At 38.5% G+C, this 7,346-nt stretch overlaps 1 pseudogene; it reads right to left on the reverse strand.

The window, feature by feature from the left end:
- Window positions 1-905: 905 nt before the first annotated feature.
- LOC120608951 (BAG family molecular chaperone regulator 1-like) lies at window positions 906-1,681 on the reverse strand (annotated as a pseudogene).
- Window positions 1,682-7,346: the final 5,665 nt, after the last annotated feature.

Consider the following 7,346-nt stretch of genomic DNA (forward strand, 5'->3'; position numbering starts at 1 on the left):
TTATCAACAATAAAAAGAAATAAGCTATGAAATGAACAGAAACAGTCTTGAAGGAAATGTAGGTCATAGAAGGGTACACATAACAGAAAAACCCTTGAAGGAAGCACTTTGTCGTGCCTGCAAAGCTAATGGTTAGCTTCACCACCATTGAGGCTGTCTGCTGTCTGGCTGTCTTTCTCAAACGGTGGTTCTATCAAGCAGAAACTCAGTCAACACTGGGTTCTACCACTATGGAGATTTACTTGGGGACAAGAAAGTTCATGCGTCAACCACAGACCTCAGCCTGGGAATGGTCCCCCTGAAATCTTACAGCATGTAGCTAGTGGGGGTAGGGGTAAGGACAGAATCTGCAAGCCAACGACCCAAACAGCTCTTCTGGAAATACCTTGTAATGAAGAATGCTTGAACTATATGTGTGCCAAACACCTGATCTGTGCAGCCCAGTTCTCCTGACTGGGCTCCACCTCCTGGTGATTTTGGTTTTACAGTTATGGGACAATAGGATTACAAGGGGGTGTTTTATCTGAAGACCATGTTGGCCTACACACTCAGAACTGTCCCAGGACAAATAAAAGCTCTCAACAGCGCTCCCAAAAAGCACCCACAGGTCGAAAGTGCTGAGAGTTCTTGGGTGGGGAAGCCCTCTGCAGACAAAGACCATTGACAGCACAGCCACAGTATAAAGAGAAAACCAAAAGGAACTCTTCTTATATCTGCAAAGACACGTATGTCTTCATAGAGAACAGGTGGAAGAGAAGCAAAATTGGTCATCAGCAGACTGTTCCCAGGAGCACCCAAGAAATCAGGTAACTTCAATTCCAGAATTAGCAGAGGTGGTGGCAGTGTTTCCGGCAAGGCAGCCAGCCAGCCACTCTCTCCTGGCCTCACTTGGCCGGGACCAAGTTTCATGTACTACAAACACTAGGGTCCTGGCAGATGCCCTGCTCCACCACGGCATACTCGGTCAAAAATGCCTGAAATCTTTTCACCAAATCTTTCCCTTTCGCTCTACTCTTTTTGAAATTTTCTGGCCAAATCAGTGTGTCAGTATCTCCAAGATCTTCATAAACTGCCCTATTGTCGCTTTGACTCTATCAGGTGTGCCTTGGCCAGCACATCCTACCTGGTCCCAAGGAGCTCTTCCTTCACTTCTTCCATTTGGTCAGCGAACCTCTTTAGAGACTTCCCCAAATATGCCAATTCCCCTGGACCATTCTTTTTTCCCGATTAACATGGTCCGGACACCACTCTGTATTCCAAGTACTCACAACAGCTGCTCCACAGACTGCAGACATTTCTCCTTAAATAGGAGTTTCTGAAAGGAAGTGCTATCACTATGGCCTCTTCAACAAGCTGAACCTCCGAGAAATGGAGAACTGGTTCGATGCAGCCTTGCTGCTGGGTGACATGAACGTCCCTCCGGCTTCTCATTGTTGTGGGTGACGGTCACTTGGAGACGCGGAGTTCGGCTCCTGCCATCTCCTTCACCCCAGCCCAGAGGGTCTGGACTGCCTTCTTCCTTCTCCCCCTGGAGCACCCGGCAGTCCGCGGAGGGCAGGTCGGCCCGCAGGCCGCACGCTGAAAGGGGTAGGGAAGCCCGGGCGGAGCTCGCGAAGGTCTGCTGGAACGCGGCTTGCCGTAAGGCCAAGGGGTGGGCGGGCCGCCACTCTCTGTGCCTCATTGCCTCAGACTGGGCTTCTAAAGAGTGACTCAAACTATTCTGATGCACAGTCAGGGTGGAGAACTTTTACTTTACAGATGTTGAGGCTGGAGGATTCCGAGATTTTTCCTTTCTTATTTGGAGGGGTAGAAATACAGAAACTGCAACATGGAGATGGAAACTGGAATAGGGCTGACCAGGGGAAGAATCCAGGGGAAAGAGAGCGATAGTAATGAGTCCTAAGGATTCAAATCCCAGTGTGAACAGAACTGACTTTCCCTTTTTAAAAACAGTTTTATTAAGATATAATTACATAGCCTAAAGCTTAAAGTGTACTATTCAATGGTATTAAGTATATTTACAGAATTTGCAACTATCACCATAATCTGATTTTAGAACAATTTCATCAACCCTAAAAGAAATCCCATCCCCCTTAGAAGTCACTCTTCATCCCTTCCCTCTCCCTCAGACTTTCTTGCCCCCTAGCCTTTGGCAACCACTAATATGCGTTTCATCTCTATGGATCTGCCTGTTCTGGACATTTCATGTAAATGGAATCACATAATATGTAATCTCTTGTGCTTGGCTTCTTTCACTTAGCATAATGTTTTTGAAGATCATTTATGTTACAGCATTTATCATTATTTCATTACTTTTTATTGCTGAATAATATTCCATAGTATGGTTATACTCCATTTTGTCTTTCCATTCACATTTGTCTTTCCATGGACATTTGGATTGTTTCCACTTTTCGGTTCCTGTGAATAATGAACATTCATGTACAAATTTTTCTATGGATGTATGTTTTCATTTCCCTTGAGCAGATATCTAGGAATGAAATTGCTGAGTCATATGATTATAGCCAGTGGGTGTGAAGTATTATTCAACTGCCTTGAATTTCTTTAATTACTAATGGTGTTGAGCATCTTCTCATGTGCTTATTACCTATCTGTATACTTCTTTGAAGAAATGTCTATTCCTATTCTTTGCCTATTTTTAAGTTAGGCTGTCTTTATATTATTGCGTTATAAAGGTTCTTTACATATTCTGGATACAAGTCACTTATTAGAACTATATTATAAATATTTGCAAATATTTCCTTCAAATTTGTGGGTTATCTTTTCACTTTGTTAATGAGAACTGGCCTTTAATAGGTTTGTCTTACTTTTTTGATGAATTATTATGTTTGTCAGATCGCTGTTGTTGATTGTTACCTTCATCAGTTTTCCTGTTGTTACTAGTATTAAAATGTTTTCTGAGAAGTCTCAAAGGAAGGATATCTGGAATTTAGGGAAAAGAAGTAAGAAGATATAGGAAACTTGTCACAGCCTTCCAAGAGGGTCTATTTTTGCTTTTGTCGCCTTCACTTTTGGTGCCATATTCAAGAAATCATTGCCAAATCCAGTGTCATGAAGCTTTCCTCCTATGTTTTCTTCTAGAAGTTTTGCAGTTTCAGGTCTTATGTTTAGGTCTTTAATCTCTGAGTTAATTTTTGTATATGGTGTAAGGTAAGGGTCTAACTTCTTTTTTCATACAGATTTTCATACAGACTTCTACCCCACTCTCTCTCAACCCCTTATCCTTCCTTCTGAGGAACCAGAGCTTCAGTTCCTGATCCTCTCTGAGCTGTCATGAAAAAAAAGTTTCTGCTTCTCTTGGCTCCCACTACATAGAACTTTCTTGGTTCTCTACCTATTATTCCACAGCTGGCCCTTCTTCTTATTCTTACTCCTTCACAGTAACTATTTCCTAAAGTTCAATTTCTAATGTCTTACTTTCTTTTCTCAATTTCCCCCTAATCCTTTGGGGAGCAATTTATATTTTATAGTTTCAAATTTGTCTTCTCGCATGATTGCTCCCAAATCTTTATTTTCAGCTCCATGTCTCTACCAACAAGGCAATTTCATTTGGATACCTCATATGTTTGATAACCTCAAATTGTATATGTCCTAAACTCAATTTACCATCCCCTCTCCAAAAGATCACCAATATCAGCAACTTTATCCCAGTCACTCACTAATAAATTTGGAGTTCACATTTACTCTCCTTTTTTCCAATTTCTTTATCTAGTTGTAATCGAGTTCCATGGCTTCTTTTTCAAAAGATTTTTCTCTGAGCCATCATCCTTGTATAGCTCTTATTATCTTGGCCCTAAAAGCTGCAATAGTAACTGAACTTGTTTCCCTTCCTACTTTTTCTCTTTGTCTAGTCCATCCTATGTCCCTCTACTATACAAATCTGTTAATATATCACGCTTGCACCATCACTCTCATGATCAAAACTTCTTCTTGCATTTCGGCTCAATTTCATTTTTTAGACCTAGTAGTTAATGCCCTTTACTATCTGATCCTAATCATTGAATGCCACTACTTGTATTTCCTTGCTAGTTCTGAACAGGAAACTTGGCCTCTGTGCGGAACATTTCATGCTTATTTCTATGTGCATTTCCTTATTTTAGACAGTTCTTTACCTATTCCTGTTCTAATCCAAATACTTCTCTGCATTCGAGTTCTATAATCTCTACAGAGGTTTTCTTTGCTCTCTAGTTGACAATAATGCCCTTTTTTTTTTAACACCTTTAACCTTTATCCTCTGCACCATTTATTTGGCTCTCAGGAAATTTTGTTGAATGAATGAATGAAAATTATCTTGCTTTGCTATTTATTTATCTTGTTTATTTTTAAATATCTTCCTCCCATTGTATATTTTAAGTTTATAGAAGGCAGGAACAAGTCTAATCTTTCTTTTGTGTAATTCTTATCATTTGGCACAGTGTAATGTCCCAAATAAAGGTAATCCTGGGGGCAAAGATTGTCTATTGATAGTGTGGGCTGATGGCCAGAAATATGCATTTCTAATAATATTGCGCCCCTCTCACCCTCCCACAGGATTTTTGATGTACTGTTGGAGGATAGAGATCTTATTTATTTTCTTCATCATATGCCTTCAGTGTCTGACATATAGTAGGTATTAAATAATATTTTTGAAATGATTATTTGTTTGACTACAAACAATGTTTTGAAACCATGGCTTGGGAGAAAGAACAAGAGACTAAATAAAAACTTTGAACTAGTATATGTTGCATATGTATTTGTATGTTGCAGAACTGCATGCAAAATGTTTTGAAAAGCTTAAAGCAATCTCAAAGTATAAACTATTATTATTAGATGCTAAAGTAGATTTTTTAAAGTGTGATTCCTTTTCTACTGAGAAGTAAGTTTGCCCTGGAAAAGCTAAAAATAATTTTATAAGCTTTCTTTTTTATTAAAAAAAAAATTAACGTTTTTTGGTACAAATCATAGACTTTTAGTTGGAAGGGTATCAAAAGTTTCAGGTCCATTCACTTTAAACAAATACAATATTTATTGACTTAGTTATAGATGAGCAAATTGGGGCTTAGACAGATTTAAGTATTTGCCTATGGTAGAGATTCTCTCAAAGTGTCGTCCTCATATCCCTCTGGGTCAGAATATCCTGGGAAGCTTATTTGAAAGTATAGACCCAGAGCTCTACCCAAGACTTACTAAATTAGACTCTTTAAAGGAATCTCCACTTTTAGAGGCTTCTTGTACATCAGTGGCTTCCAGCATAATGCTTCCCAGACTCTAACGTTTTTCTGAATTACCTAAGGATCTTATTAAGCTGCAAATTCTGATGCAGCTTGCCTGAGGTGGGGCCTGAAATTCTTCTTTCTAACAAGTCCTAAGCGTACGCTGATGTTCCTTGTACATGGGTCACATTCGAATAGCAAAGATCCAGAGCGTCAGTTCTCAAGGTGTGGTCTCAGAACTAGCAGCTTCAGTATCACCTGGGAACTTGTTGGAAACACAACTTTTTGGGCCCTACTCCAGACCTACTGAATCAGGCACTCTTATACATTTTAAAAATTGAGAACGCATTAAAACTGAGAACCACTACTTTAAGAACATTTATTGAACAGCCCTTGCCAGAGCCTATCAGAAATTCTGATTTAATTACCGCTGGTTGAGGCCTGGATGGTGCTATATTTTTTAAGTTCCCTCGTTGATTCTAATATGCATTCAGAGTTGCACATTGTGGTTTGAGAATGCTGGCCTAAGGTGACACCTGTATTCCTAGAAGGACTTAAGTATCTTGCATGCTAGAGACATCCTCTTTCCATATTTTTTGTGGTTCCTTAACACCAGCCCTTCAGAATCCTGACCTGTGCTGGAATGCTGACTAAGAATCTTACTCCGCATTCACCTACACTCATACACATACATAAGGACAGAGAGCGAGAAGGGAGGGAAGGAAGAAATCACTTCACCTAGGGAATTTTTTTAAAGATTCAGATTTCCAGTGCTGACTGGGGTAACAGACATTTGGACTTTCTTTAAAGTTTCTTAGTTTTCAAGCACCTTGTCTTGCATGATCCTGTATACCACACACTCCTCCCTTTGCACAGACTCAGTTTGTTTCCCCACCTGGGAAAACTTTTCTAATAAAAAAAAAAAATGTGAAGGCTTATGTTAATTTGAGTATATCAATTGATTAGATAGCCTAAATTCTATGGTTGTTGAATCAATTTAAAATTGAGCCATAACTTTTAGATGCTTCTTTCTGTGGGGCTGAGCTGAGAATGGAAAGGTATTTCTTGGTGCATCAATGGATAAAGTTCAAGTTCAAATCACAAATTTACAGCCAATTACTGTAATTTTACCTAATCTCCCATTTTTGGCAATGCTCCATTTTTTTTTTAACCAACCCTACCACCATCATGGTTCACTCAGCAAAAATATTTTAGCCTGTTACAGAGAAATAATTCATAATGCAAACGTTGATAAGAATGTAGAACAAAAGTCATACAGTGCTACTGAGGCTTTAAAATTATACAGCCACTTGGAAAACTCTTTGGTGGTATCTTATGATATTACACATACAGTATCCTATGACCCAGTAATTCCAATTCTAAGGTCTTATCCTAGAGAAATGTCACCATATATCTACAAAAGGGATGTACAAGAATATTTATAGCAGCTTTATTTATAATAAACTCAAACTGGAAACAACCCAAATATTCATCAACCTGAGAAAAAAATTGTGGTATATTTATATTATGGAATGCTACTCATCACTTTAAAAGATGAACTATTGATACACATAACAAATTAGAAGCATCTCAAAAACATTATGTTAAGTTTAAAAAAGTCCAACACAAAAGAATATGCATTATATTTTTCTATTTACATGACATTCAATAGACAAAACTAATCAGTGATGGTAGAACTCAAAACAGTGGTTCCCTTTTGGGGTAGAGAGTGACTGGAAGAGGTCACAAGGGAATTTTCTGTGGTAATAGAAGTGTTCTGTGTCTTGATTGTGGCATCGTTACACATTTGTCGAAATGTGTATATTCATTTGTCAAAACTCATTGAATTGTACACTGAGATGCATGCATCTTACTGTATGCAAATTTTAACTCCCTAAAAAAAGGACACTTTCCGTATGTTTTTAGAATTCATAATCTAATGAGATAACCAGTCATAAATAAGATAAGTGATATCCTTCATATGCATATCTTACTTCTGGACTTAAAAGAATAATATAAATATTAATAAATCTAACTCAGTGAATAGGTAGAAGATGATCTCAAAATGCATGTATCATTTGAATTGGGTCGTGAAGGATGTATAGTAGTTTGTTAGGTGAATGGTGGGAGGTCATT

This window comes from Pteropus medius, unplaced genomic scaffold, assembly GCF_902729225.1.
Source record: "Pteropus medius unplaced genomic scaffold, Ma_sr-lr_union100, whole genome shotgun sequence".
Taxonomy (NCBI): Eukaryota; Metazoa; Chordata; class Mammalia; order Chiroptera; family Pteropodidae; genus Pteropus; species Pteropus medius.